Below are 14,531 nucleotides of genomic sequence, written 5' to 3'. Positions count from 1 at the left end.
GCAGCCGCACAGCCATGACTAGTCCTTCGGGCTCCTGCTCTCAGAAGTCTGCACTGATTTCAGATCGGGAAGAGGTGGGGAGGAAGGAGGAAGGGAGAGACGTGGGCCCCCGTGGCAGGAGCCACAAGGCCATGGAGTGGGGCTTTCTAGGACAAGGAGAGAGTGGGGAGGCTGGTCCCTTCGACTTTTCGACTTTTCCATCGCTTGGTTTGGTTTACCTGTTCAACAGGGCCCTGGGGCCAGGCCTGCCCCGCCCTGGCAGGCGTGGGAGGGGTTAAGGTGTTGGCCCAGGGATCTTTGGGTAAGAGGTGATGTCAGCATCAGCCCTGCCCCTCACCTGGCTATACTGCTGTGTATTTGGGTGTCTGCCGACAGCAGGAGCATAGTCTGCCAGTGTGCAGAGCACGACCATACCTACATGGACCAAGACCCTTCTTTAGGGATCACACAGTCCCCACACCCACAAGTGCGCGTGCACACACACACACACACACACTCGCCTATACAGATAAAATCAGACACGCGCTTCACATTTGGCTTAAAAACCACTCCTAGCCACTCACCTCCTCAAACCTTCCAGGCAGGCTGCTGAGGTGGGCTCAAAAAATATATATCTGGAGGGTTTCATTTAAATTCATTCTTTTAATTTTTAAGTCCAATTCATACCCAAGTATCTGGCTGTCAAATTCTGCATTATATTTGTATTTCTGAATTTTCACTGAATTGTTTGCAGTGAAAATGAATTACCCCCCTTTTCCCGCAGAAATGTAAAGTTATTATTATTTTTTTTAAAGTGGACGGTTCAGAGGATGTTAAAGCTGCAAGTGGCCATAGAGATCAGAGACCCTGGGACTAGGGTATGTTTCCTAAAAGGAAAATGTTAGTCACCTGCAATTCTTCTTGTTACCAGGCAGGAGTAAACATAAATACCAAAAAAGTAAATTAATTAGAACAACTAGAAAAGGAGAGGAGAGCAAAACAGCCTGTCTCTTGCTTGGAGCTAAGCTGAGGGCTCAGACAGGGAAAACGAAAGCAGGTAGAGAGTGTAGATCTTGAGCTTGGAAAACAGGTAGTATTTATGATGCAGAAATCCCTGAGGCTTTTCTGTCCAGGGAGGTTTCCGGAAGGTGTGGGCAGAGAGGAAGGAGGAAGAGGGCAGCCCAACTCTGTAAAGGCAGGACTGAGACAGACGCCACCCTGACTCCCTTGCCCCCCACCAGCTGAGCAAATGTCCCAAGGAGCCAGGCTCAAGGAGCAGTTCTGGAGGCCTCCCGAGAACCTGTCCGGGTGCTATAATCTGGGCCACAGCTCCTGGGGGCTGCCTTTCCCCCCACCTCTGCTCGAGGTGGTAGGTCTGAACAAGGCCGCTCAAACCTTGAAACAGCCCCTGCTTGTGGCCAGCGCGGTTCTAATAAGGATTCATTACTAGAATCACAGATGCTTTCACCCATTAAATTAGCAGGGGTTAAAAAAAAAAAAGGACAGAGAACACCAAAGGTTGGAGAGCGTGCAGGGAGATGGGCTCACTCACACGCTGCCGCTGCCGGTGGCAGGGCAGAGGCACACAGCCTTCCCGGGAGGGGGCACGTTGGCAATGGGTAGAAAAGGCTTTAAAACGAATGCACGCTCTTTGACTCAACAATTCCGCTTTAAGGAATGTGCACTATCATTTATGGATAAGGATATTCATTAGAGTTATTTATAATAATGAAAAGAATTAGAAACTAGTTCGATGTCCAAAATTTCCAATAGTGAAGTATTGCTTAAGGAAATTGTGACCAAACTCTACAATTCAGCCATTAAAAATCATGCTGTAGAAGGATGTTTAACGACGTGAGGAAATGTTCATGCTACACATTCACGGTAGGCTAAAAACACACCACAGTCCGGTATGTTCAGTGTGATCCTGATTTTATACAACAACAACAGCAAAAAAAAAAAAACAACAAACAAACAAAAAAACTAGACTGGAAGAAAATACACCAAAGCATTCATAGCGTTTACCCACCGGGGTGGGATTACAGATGATTTAAATTTTCTTCTTCCAGTTTATCGGTATTTTCTGAATTTCCTATATAAACATATATTATGTGTGTAGTCAGAAACAAATAATTATGTACTTTGTAAAAAGAATGAGAGAATTTGGGGGTGGAAGAAGTTGTAAAGTTTACCAACCTGGATGGGCTTTGGGAACAAAGCTCAGAGTTTGGGGAAAAAGCCCCTTTCTCATTCTCCCACCCCACGACTCCCAAGGGAGACATTCATAAATAAAATGAATGACCTCAGCTTTTTTTATTTTTAATTACAACTTGCCCAGTAATCACCACAATCACTTATCTGGAGATCTAGCTGAATTATTCAGTCACTAAGCATCTCGTGAGCACCTACTGTGAGGCAGCACTGGGCGAGGCACAGGGAGCCCGGAAAACCCACACCCTACCCCAGGAGAACCGCAACATGACGGAAACGAGCACATCATCCATCATTTTTAAATTTAAAAATAGTGTGCATTTGTCAACATTTATTGAGTACTTACTGTGTACAAGATCAGACGTGCTTTGTACTGTAGTCTGTTTGGTTCCTTTTGTCTTTTACTAGGTTGAAATAAGATTGACAGTTAAAGGACAGATTTTTCTGCTTCCCTCTCCCCCTCTCCCAGTGCAACTCACATTTAGGTTTCATCTCTTTATGAACATACAGCAAAGGCAAAAATGCTTGTTGCACTGGGGTAAGTTTAGGAGAGAGACTTCTGTTACCTCCCTGCCCAAGCAGCTTGTCCTGGGGGAGTCAGACAGCCTGACTAAGTCTTGGGAAAGTTATTCTCCATGTCTCGGTTTCCTCACCTGTACAGTGGGTACATTCATAATTGTAACCACCTCATATGGCTGTTCTGAGGGTCTGACGAGCTAATTGAGAGCTTAGCACGGTGCCTGGCACATAATAACCACTCAATATCAGCTATTGATGTACAATCTGGTTTTGCTTTTTATCACTGAAAATGACCAGAAACCAAAAAATTGTGACCAGCAAGCTGAGCTGTGATTACTTTCAAAGCTTTCCCAATTAAAGAAACTGAGACAGACTTGAACGTATTTGTTCCACAATCAGTAATGGAGAGCATTCTGGGTGCCAGGCTCGGTGCTTGGCTCCTGAGTTTCTGAGACCAAGGCACAGGCTCTGCCCTCAGAGTGGGGAAGGGGTGTGTGTGTGTGTGTGTGCGTGTGTGTGTGTGTGTGTGCGTGTGTGTGTGTGTGTTCCCTGGAGACTTAGAAATGGGAGAGGCTTTTGATCATGTGCAGGCTGCCTAGAGGCAGGGGGCTGGATGGGACCCTTAGCTGATCCACCTCCCCTCCCACAGGCACAGCCTCCTCTGCTGGGCACAATTCACCAGAGCCATCCATGTGTCCCCACTGCAGACCCCCAGCCAAATGTCAGGGAGCAGAAAACTTGGCAAGGCCACCACGTCAAGCTGGCAACTCCTGGCAACTCCTGGGTTGTACCAGCTCCTCCTCCCTCCCCCAACCTTTGTCCTAGGACCTTCCTAGTCATTCTCCTACAGCACAGATGTTTCGAGGGCAGGGACCACATTGACTTACCTTGATTCAGTGCCTGATTCACAGAGTGAGGACCTGCTTGGTGCTAGGCACTGTTCGAGGTGCTGAGGATACAAGGGGACACAGAACAAAGTCCCTGTCTCCAAGAAGCTCCCATTCTAGTAGGGACAGCTGGAGAGGAAATATGGGAACGAATGAAAAAGAAAAATCAGTTTGGATACTCAAATAGGATAGAGTGATAACGTTTGGGAGCTACTTCAGTGAGAAAGCCCCCCTGAGATAAGATATGAACAGAGACCTGCACAATACGGTTCAATGTGAAGGAAGCAGTCCGAGAAAAGGCCATTCCAGGCAGAGTGAACAGCAAGTGCAAAGGCCCTGAGGTGGGGACAAGCTTGGTGTTTTCCAGGACAGCAAGAAGCCAGTGTGACCAAGGGAGAGGGCAGATGGAAAGGGGTCCGAGGACAGGTAATGGCCAGATCTTGGCGGGCCTTGCTGACAATGGGAAAAAGTTTGGATTTTATTTTAGGGAAAGCTCAGGAAATGCTAAATGGAAGAAAAGGAGGAGAAAGAGCATGATTTCAGCCCCTGCGGAGTGGAGTGGGGGAGAGAAAACGAGCAATAGAGGAACAAGCATGGATGTTTAACTGAGCCCAAAGGCTGCTGTTTGGGTGTGGCACTTTCTCCTAATCCTTTGCTTTAATTTTTCTTTCTTTTGAGTTGGGGGTGGTGACTGGGAAACAAACACACCTTCCCCTTTCACCTCCTGCCAATGTCCTCTTCTCTCCTCCCAGCCTTGCCACAGTTTCTAGTCTCCCCCAACCCCAGATGAGGTTCCTTTAGAAGAGGTGGAAAGACTCCTTGGGGGGCTGGGAGAATTGCAAAATATCTGAGAAAAAAACAGAGGGAAGAATAAATGTTTTAATAAATTTTGGGGGGCGAGATGTGGCTGTTGGAGGTGTGGGAGGGCATTATGGTAGGGGAGGGAGGCGAGCATGAGAGTGACACAGAGAGACTAGCAAACCCCCCAGCCAGCCCCTCGAGGGCAAGGGCTTTGTCTAGTTCATCTCTGTCTCCCACAGCTGGCAGAGATCTGCTTTTCTCTGGGTCTCAGCAAATACCTACCAAACGGATGAATGAGTGAAGGATTATTGTTGGAGGGGAAAAACAAAAGGACAGAGGAGAAGGAATGGAGAGAGGACAGGAAGAAATGAGAAGTAGAGGGAGCAGCGACTGTCCCAAGGAGCAATGACAATTACTGGCATTTATCGATCAATATCTTGGCCCAGGCCCTCTTCCTGCATTAACTCATTTTAGCCTCTCAACAATCCCAGGCGGTAGATACTATTATTATCATCCCCATTTTACTGTTGAGGCAACTGAGGCACAGAGAGGTCAAATGCCTTACTCAAGGTCACCCTGCTGGTGAGTGGTAGGGATCTGACCCCAAAGCCTAAGCTGGGAACCACTCCTTTACACCGCCTCAGGAGCAGACGGAGCCCGAGCCAAACATCAGAAGGGCTACTTTGCCACTTCTCACCGTGCCTCAGTGTTTCTTTCTGCAGGATGGCAGAATTGGGCCTGAGATCGCTGGGCCTGCGTGTTCTGCTGAGTCACTGGGCACAAGGGTCTTAGAGACGGTGGGTGGGCACCCACCTGGGCACACCCCCTGGGACTGAGGATGCCTTTGATGGTGGTGGTGGCAATGGAGAGTAATGAGCCAGTGGTCTGCGGGGGCTGTTAATTATTGATGTGTTGCTCCTTCCTGTTAATTATTGGGATAAGAAGCAGAGAAAACAAAATGAACCTGAGAGGCGTGTCTAACCCCCAAATCTTTCCTGTGTGGACAGATCCTGAACTGATCCCCGGGCCCATTGCGGGTAGTAAGGAGCTGCTGTTTTGGGCTGTTTCCTTTCCCCAGTCAGTCTAAAGCAAGTAGGTGTCACTCGGTATCTGAGGAGTGTGGCATGGTTGAGCTTCCTCTCTCAAATTTTGGAGACTTTATTAGAGGACAGAGCAAATCCTGGCCTCCTCGGGCCAGTCTCCGTCCATTTGCTCCTGGACCGACTAACTTCCAGTTTAAGGCAGAACATGAAATGTATCCCAGAAGATGCTTGTCTTCGGCAATCATCACGCAGGGCTTTGGGTCACTTCTAGTTGTCAGAGGCTTCGCTGATACTTTGTAGATTAGGCCCCAAAGTCTACCAGTTATCAACAATGTTTACCAGCCTGTGGCATTTCTTCTGTTTGACACATTCTGTTGAGCATGCTGTCTCAAAGTTGTGGGTCACACTTTTAATTTTTATTAATTTATTCAAGTAATCATTTATCTATTTAGCTTACTGTTGTGGTCAATTCCTCACTTATCTCATCATATGGGTGTTTTCCCAGTTTCTTTCAGGTCTCACCTTATTTCCAACCTGTCCCAGGTAGTGTGACTAGCTCAGACGCCCTGGGATGGCGGTGGCCTGTCTGAGAAAGGCAGGACCAGGGCTACAGTGCCCCGGGATGGTGCCGACCGCTAGGCTCAGCCTGGTGTGGCCACTCTAACCAACGGGGAGGTGGGAAGGGTGGGCATGGGATAAAAGGGGAGTTAGTCCCGTCTAAGAGGCTCTCCGCTACCGCCTGGGGGCAGGGAGATTAGCTCTTCTGAGATATTCTTTATCTTGCTGCCTTGGTTTATTTTCTTCATGGACCCTTTCACTCTCTGGAATAACATTATCCATTTGTTTTAGTGTTTATTATCTTCCCCCGCCCCGCCCCATGTGAGGTTCCTTCTGAGCGGCCTATCTTGCTCATTTCAGGTTTATTTTTTGCACAATTGACTGAATGAAAAATTCCCGTGCAAAGCGCTGAGAACATTACGTTCTTTCGGGTCCCACAATTCTAACAGTCTAACTTGCAAAAAAGAGCCAGTTCTTCAGTGGGAAGTGGGAACCGGGAACCAAACTTGGGGTCTCTGCGAGTTCAGAACGGGTGGAAGGTAACACCCACCCCCATCGCTTCTCTCTTCTTCTCCAGCCTCCACTCAACCCAGGGGGTGTAGAAACCCGCTGGAGCCGCAAAAGGGAGCCGTGCGCTCTGATCCTGCTCCACAGGCCGCGACTCGCCGCGCGCGCACGCCGAGCTCAGCCGGGGCGGTGGGTGGGAAGAAGCCGGGAGGGGAAGGTCTGGGGGTGTGAGGGTGGAGCGGAGCCCGGCCCCGCGATCCGGCCCGGGTTTTGCATGCCACCCACTCGCCCGCTCGGCCGCGGAGAATTCCATAATCACAGCGGGCGAGAGCGGAGACTGGGAGCGAAAAATCCGGGATCCGGCAACTTTGGGCAGCGCATGCGCGCCCGCGGCGCTCCATCCCAAACACACACACATTTTTCCCCCGGACTTGGAAAGTCACCCAAAGCCGCCCCAAGTGCAGGTAAGAGACTCGGCGCTCCCTCAGCCGCGGCCCTCCCACGCCCCCCAGTTCCGCGGGCTTCCCGGGGCGCCTCCCCCGCTCGCCGTCTGTCCCGGTGCAGCCCCCCACCCCCGGGGCTGCCGCTTGCAGCAGGGAGCGGGCGAGCGAGAGCCAGCCAGCCAGCCAGCCTGCGAGCCGCGGCTGCCACCCAACTCCGGCCGTGCGGGAGGCAGGGGGCACGGAGGGCTGGCACCGGGGCGCGGGGCGGCGCGTTGCCCGCCGTGGCCAGGGAAATGCCCGGCGCGTGGCTCCGGGGGAGGGGAGGGCTGTTACTCCTGGGGGTCACTTACTCCAACTGAGGGGGCGGCGGGGTAGGGGAGCAGAGGGGGAGGTGCCAGGCGCTAGTGCAGGACTTCGCAAATAGGGTGGGGGCGCCCCCCGCGCTGTGGGCTCCCAGGGGGGCAGGTGTTCGCCAATACCGGGTAATCACTCCTTCCCCTTACACTCCCCCCCCCCCCCCGCAAGCTTTAGGGGAGTCGTGCGCTCTCTAGGGCAGAGGAGGCAGGGGTGAGGGGCGCCTGGGGTGACTTTGCAAGACTTTGCCCAGGGGAAGGGGTGGGTGGGGAACCCCTTCATCAGGCTCTTGTGCCCCGATAACTGGGTGTGGGTGCTGCCAACAGAGGTAGTCAGTGTTCGCTTAGGCGCGGGGTACCAAGGGGTGCCCCCAGCTGGGAAAATGAAGGCAAGAGATTTCTTGGATTGGGGAGCGGCGCCCCCTTTTTCGTCTGTGCCTGGGAAGTTTATCTTAAGTGCGCTGCTCCAGGCGCGGCAAGTGGCGCTCCTCACTCCCTTCCCCACCCCACCCCCAGCCTCCGCGGGCGAAGGGCTGGCAAGGTTGGCAACACTGGGCACAGCCGGGGCACCAGCTCAGAGCCGCTCTGCTGTGGGCCGGAGCCTGCCTGGGTCAGGGGAAAAGTTCGTGGGAGTTGCTGCCGCTTTTGTGTGCGCTGGGAGAGAAGTTGCGCCCGGGGACGTGGGACGCTGGGCTGGCGGGCCGGCGGGCTGATGGAGCAGTGCGCTCCCGGGGGGCTCTGCAGCATGGGAGAGGGTCAGGAGGAGTCTGTTCCCGCAGGGTGGGCTGAGGGTGACCTCTGAGCTCAACAATTGGGGAGGGGGAGGAGCCCTGAAGTCAAGGGCGCAGGGCTGAAATAGGCACCTGATGGACAGAGTGAAAAGTAGCTTGTGGGGGCGCAGAACACCAAAGGGGAGATGGCCGGGCCACCCAGTCACTTGGGATCGGGCTTCTTGGCAAAGGAGCGCGTGGTGGCTGCCGGACGAGTGTCGGGGAGCGGGGCTCCAGGGGGCGCACGGGAATAGGGGGTCGGGCCCAACCGACAGTCAGCTCTTGGGGCAGGGGGCCGAGTCGTGCGCCCGGGTGAGCGGGCCGGGCGGAGCGGCGGCCGGTTTATTTTTACTCGGTGGCATTTGCAGAATGTGCAGCTGATGGCCGTCGGCCGCCAGGAAGTTTTGCTTTCTGTTCTTTCTCTCTCTTTCCGAAGCCAGCGCGGCCGGGAGCGGGCGGGCCGGGGAGCCGGGCCTCGGAGGGCAGGGGGCGCCCGCTGGGCAGGCGAGGTCTGGGCAGGGGCGCTCTGGGGCCGCAGGTGGGGGCTGGCCTGGCGAGGGCGGGCGGGTGGTTGCTGGGCCGCTGCGGAGCTTTTGGGCGAATGTCTGTCCCCAGCGTTGGAAGCTCCTCGGCGAGGGGAACAGGTGTATGCGCCGTCAATCACGGCGGGAGGGACATTTTGGGGGCGTAGATTAAGATAATAATAATAGATTTTTCTCTAGGGGGTGGGCGCAGATTCTTCTCCCAAGTCATCCGCGACCCGGGTCCGGAGTTGGGAGAGGACTGGAGCGCTAAGGGAGACAGGGGGGGCCACTTCTTTCTCCAAACAAGTTCCTCCAGACCCAGTCACAGTTTGAGAAGCCGACCCTGGGTGCGGCGAGGACCTCCTTCCAGTCACGCTGGGGAGGGTACGGGTGCGGGTGCGTGCCCACCCGGAAAGCAGCAGTAACACTCCTCTGAGTACGGCGCTCCCCCAAACCCAGCAGGATCATTGGGCCATGGAGACGGGGGTGCGTCGCTGCCCAAGTGGAGTCTGGGGGCGCGGCCCTCAATGTGTGTGTTTGTCCCGACAACAGCCGGTACACTCACAGGGGTGGGGGACGGCCAGGGGGAAAGGACCAGGGTAGCCGCTGGGCAAAGTTAGTAAATTGAGGACATTTCTAAGCTGGTACAGGCGCGCAGTGAGAGCGCGCGAGGGGACTGGAAAACAGATCGCCGGGTAATATTGGTTCGCCCCCCCCCCGCCCACCCCGCGGCACGCGCGCGCGCGCACACACACACATACACACACACACACACACACACGCACACACACACGTCGCCGTCCTAAAGGGAGCTGTCCCGGCTGAGCAGGAGCAGCTGCGCCGGGCGTGGGGAGGGGGGTAGTTGGTCCCCGGGGGCTGCGCCCGGGCTGCGCTCCACGTGCCCGGAGGGGGCGCTGGGCCGTTGGAGCCCAAGCGCAAAGCGCCAGGTTTTCGTCCTGGTGGCGGCCAGGCGGTGCGTCCCCGGGCGGGCGTCGCGACCCGCGCCATCTCAGGCCATCCGCGCCACCTCGCCCGACCCCCAGCCGCTTTGCTACTTCCCAAACTTTGGCTTTTATGGTGTGCCCCTTACTGGAGCTCCCAGACCCTCTCCAGGGCAGGGCGGGGAACTTCTCTCTTCCCCGCGGCGGCCAAGGTCTCTCTCTCCGGAATCCGGCGAACTGGAGAGATTGTCGTCACCCCCACTCCCCCAATCTTGTTAGCCACCTTAGAGGCGGTTAAGGAGAGTTTATGGGGAATATTGTAGAACTTCAGTAATCAGGTTTCCAGCGATCTTATGCCTCCTGTTTAATTTATTAGACTAGTTATTTATTCTGTTGATGATAATCTGTTGCTGGTTTCTATGGAGATGTTAAACTGATCTCTTTCAGAAATCAAACTCCATATGCACTAAAACGTTTAAAGGGGCAGTGCCTCCCTCCTTTTTCCCCTTGCCTTTTTTTGTTTGTTTGTTTTTTAGACTTTGCACCTTGCCGAGACTTCGTGTCTTGCTCTGAGTCTCCGCGCATTTTATTTCCTTCTTACGAAGGCGAGGAGCCCGGGAGTCTCACGCTTTGTGTCAAGTACACTTATTATGGCTAGAAGAAAGCGAAGGCTTTGATCCCTAAGTTGCATCATCATTTTAAACAGATCATTTCACCACCACCCCCTTCCCCCCCATCATATAAGAGCAAAAATTCTTTCAAGATCAAAGACTCCAATCTAAAAAAAAAAACCAAACTATTGTTTAAAAAAATAGGAAAGTCAGTTAAATATGAAACTCTCCTTTATATCTGCTCCCCTTTTATTTAAAGAATTTTTTTGAATAAGAAAAACAAAACTTGTAGCTTAGCTAATTTTTTCATACTTATTAATAGTTTATCTTGCCTCCCCCCCATTTTTAATTTAAAAAGAAGTTCAAAGTTAGATTTTTCTGCCTGTGGGGGTTGAGGTATATTTGCTTCTCTTTTAGATCCTGACCATCTGTTTTTGGAAAATTAGCCTCTGGGAAGAGGGGAAAAGGAGTTTTTACTCAAACTTAATGGAGTGCTTTATGGTTGTTTTTTTTTTTTTTTTTTTTGGAAAATTGTCACCCAAATATTTTAAAGTCCTATTTTTCCTGTATTTTTTGGAGAATATCAGTAACCTGGCTGGTGTATGAGAGTATATGAACTTTTTCTCCTTCTCGTCTCCTCTGTTCAGGTATTTTTCTGTAGACTTGTGACTGCAAAGGGGGGTGTGCAGTGAATTAAGAAAGTAAGGCAGAAAAAAATTATCTTGTTTTGTGACACTGAAAAATTGTGAACCTACTCTGACTCAGATATTTATCACGCTGACAGATATGATATAAAGCAATTGCATTTCCTAATGATCCTTCGGGACTAAGTTGTAGGTAAAACCATTTAATGCATTTTTAATATTAAAGTAAGGTAGGGGTTCCATTTTCTTGGATGTAGGGGGAGTGGATGTCCCTGCATAGAGATGGTGCTTTCTGAGTATACTGCTTTGCTTTCTCTCCCGGACCGCCCCCCCCAACCCTTCACATTTCCATTTACTTTGGGGAGGGTTGAACCATACACAGGGCATTTGGCTCTCATAAATAAATTTATATCTGGCCAGAAGGTCCAATGCTAAATAAGAGCACACTTTAAAAAACCCAGACTCCACCCCTGCTATAGGAAATAAAACAGAGGCAATACTTGACTTTTTTTTTTTTTCTCTTCTGCCATCCTGGTTCTCTTTTATATTATTTTATATTGGAAAGGGGGTAGAGTGGTTGTTGCTTCTCAGCTCAGAGGAGAGAGGAAACGTTCCTATTATTTCCTTCTTTGCTGTATTTTAAAAATTTGTTTGATTTGGATTGCAAACAGAACAGAGGCTTACAAGTAGAAAAGAGCACTGTGGCTTTAAACTCAGGAGTTTGCATATTCTCCTTGTATCTTTCCCCTTTGCTAATTATTGTGTTGTTTTCAGAGCAAATATGTCATATCCATGGCGACCGGGCAGGTTTATTGTCTTTCTGAAGCAATAGCTCACATAAGTAATTAATGACTTTCTTTTTTTTCCTCTGGCTTAGGTTAAACAGATCATTCAAGGAAAGTCATATCTCTCTTCTCTCTCTCTCTTTCTCTCTCTCTCTTTCTCTCTCTCTCTCTCCCCCTCCCTTCCTCTCTCTCTCTTTCTCTCTCTCTTTTTTTAGCCCAGTGACATAAGAACATGAGTAGAACAAGAAAATACTTTAACCAAGAAGTCAACAGCTTATTTTCCCCCATTTCTTTTCAAAGCTGAAGTGTCAGCTTTCAGACATATGAGGCTGTCATTCTCACAGCCTGAGTGCAGTCCACGCCTGGGTAGGAAACCCACTGGAAGGTCGTGCAGCTTGGAGTGGAGGGAGGTGTTTGTATGGGGGGGAGGAACCTGGAGGAATTTGCTTTTGAGGTTGGGGAAAGCACTCCAAAATGAGTATTTCTCCTGTATTTAGCAGAATTTAATTAAATTGTTTACAGGAAAGAATTAATGAGTTGGTAGTAACATGTTCCCCCACCTCCCTCTTTTTCCCAGTCCAGTTAATTGGAAAGACAAAGTTTTTCTTTTTGATTCACCTTTAGCTTCTGCTTTCTCTGGCCTTTGTCTCAAGTGCTTTTTCCAAGAAAAGTAGCTTTTGGAATCCCCTCTGGTTAATATTTCCAGAATTAAAGTGGGGTTTTTGCTTTTGTTTTGTTTTTCCCCTTAGACCTACAACTTGAAGCTGACATCTACTTCTCAGGAATCAACAGCTCTGATGATTGACTGCAACCTGGATTTTTTTAACTTTTTTGTTCGGTGGGAGAGGAGCCTTTTAGGATACAAAATTGTGTAGTCGGCTCATCTCTCTTCTATATCTCATGATAGCATTGGAGAGGGTAGAGGCAATTTTTTTCCTTTTTAAAAAAAAATCACCTTTTATGATCTGCCCTTTCCTAATGGACCTTTGCTAATAAGAAGCCGTATGATGTCACCTCTTAACTTTAGAAATGTGCTAGATGTCCTACTAATATTCTCCAGCGGCATCCTTGCCCCCCATAGACATATATTAAGCATATTTATACTATCCTCCCACCCCTTTTTAAAATTGCATGTTTAGCCAAGGTTTTGTGTGTGTCCTTAAAAAAGGGGAACAAGATAAAGAGAAAAGCATTTATGTTGTACTCAGTCACAATTACAAGGAATATTTTCCCCCATCTGAACTAAGTTCAGAAAGGCCGTGAGTCAACGGAATGCATCTTTAGGCTTTTGGCATTGAAAATAAAAATATAAAGAAGAGAGATTTATTTGGTATCTGATTTCTGAAGAGGAGAAGAGAAGGCCGAGCGAGTCTGATGCTGAGACTCCAGCGGAGTTGTAATTGAGCCCGTAACCTCTTGATGTCTATATCAGAAAAACAGACATGAGCAGAGGGAACCGGAGGGAGGCAAACAAGCCTTGTAGAGGAGAGGGAGCTCAGGGGGAGATTCACAGAGAGAGAGACAGAGAGAGAGAGATTTAATTTATAGACATTTTAAAAACCGTAATTTCATTAGGATCTGTTCTTCCCTTTCTCTGAAGGGCAGCCCGGTAGACCGATAAGGCCGATCCCTCCGTCCGGGATGCGCAGTGTGGTTTGGTGGGCGCAAGGTCGAGCATCTTTGCCAGCTCCAGGGTTTGTTTCCTTTCTGCCCGCTTTCTGCTGGCTTCCCCATTTTGAGATGAAAAAGTCCCAAAGAGGCAAAAGTCAGCGGTGGTTCTGGCTGCTTGGTGATCTCTCTTCTGTGGGTGCCACGCCGTTCCGGGAGTGGGTCCGTCTCCTGCCTGGGCGGTGGCATCTGTGTGTCTTCCCTCTGTCCTAGGGATGGCTGTGGTTCCAGCAGCAGGAGGTCACTGGGGGAGAGGGGCACCCCCATCTCTGGCCCCCCTCAAGTTCACCAAGTTAAGTTGCTGTGGTTCTCAGGCCACAGCTTGGGGAAAAAAAGCTAAAGCCTGTCGTAAATTCTGCAAAAATTAATCAACCGTTTAAGAGCTGCACGTTAACAAGGTTTTGCAGGCAAGCTGGGCCCTTCTTCTGTTCCCCCTGTTCAAAGTCCGGCAGAGTGAGGGGTGGCCTGGACTGTGAGAAGGGAAGGGGGAGGTTTTTTTTTGTTTTTTTTTTGTTTTTTTTTTTTATCGGAATAATTGAAGACAACTAGGGATAGGGAAGGAGGCGGACGGGCTTATTGAATATAAATCCTCAAGTGCCCTTGTTCCATATTGTTGGAATTTTTTTCCCTTTTGGTCTGGATTTGTCCTGTGTGTCTTTGGTAGAAAAGACACGTAGAGAAAGAGAGCAAAGGAGGGGGTAGGGGGAGAGAGAGAGAGAGAGAGAGAGAGAAGGATAGAGAAGAGAGAGAGACAGGGATGTGTAGCTCCTTCGGAACTCATTATCATTCTTAATAAGTCTTAAGGAATAAAGAAGAGCATTGAGTGTAAATGCTGGGTAATCCTAACACTTCTCAAGGTGAGAGGAGTCTTGAGGACACAGAGAAAAGAGAGAGCAGAGGAGGGGGTGGGAGGTGGGGGACCCAGAGGCCCTAGGGGAGTGGCAGGCCCAGGGTTTGGGAGGTTCAGCAGGAGGCCTGGAGGCTGGGTGGGGGGACCCCTAGACATTCCAGGCAGGGTGGGTTGTCTGAGTTGACACAGGGGATCTCTAGGATAGGGTGACTTGCTAGGGGCAAGGAGCAAGTGTGATGGGAACAGCCCTGCCTAGGGTGGGGGGTGTGGACAGAACCCATAGGGTCTTTGATTTCTCTTGGGCACTGTGTCCCCAGCCAACCTGGCTCCTGTCCCCTGGCTTCAGGTTTCTAGAGAAGGCCCAGGTCGGGGTGCAGGGGGCTTGTCCTACTCCAGGCTTCCCCTTGCTGTCCCCTTGGGCTCCCTCGAAGTGGCTG

General features: G+C 50.6%; 1 protein-coding gene across 1 annotated transcript in view; it reads left to right on the top strand.

Annotated features, from left to right (window-relative positions):
* The first annotated feature begins 6,886 nt into the window (after positions 1-6,886).
* The window catches only part of CASZ1 (castor zinc finger 1), a 145,249-nt gene continuing 137,604 nt past the window's right edge, over positions 6,887-14,531 (top strand). Inside the window, exon 1 of the mRNA XM_069477326.1 lies at positions 6,887-6,969. The gene's annotated coding sequence lies outside the window, so the exon portion shown is untranslated. The remainder of the gene's footprint in view (positions 6,970-14,531) is intronic.

The sequence above is a fragment of the Eulemur rufifrons genome, chromosome 8 (genome assembly GCF_041146395.1).
Source record: "Eulemur rufifrons isolate Redbay chromosome 8, OSU_ERuf_1, whole genome shotgun sequence".
Lineage (NCBI taxonomy): Eukaryota > Metazoa > Chordata > Mammalia > Primates > Lemuridae > Eulemur > Eulemur rufifrons.
Note: the sequence above shows the minus strand (reverse complement) of the source record. Positions and strands in the feature narration are given on the sequence as shown.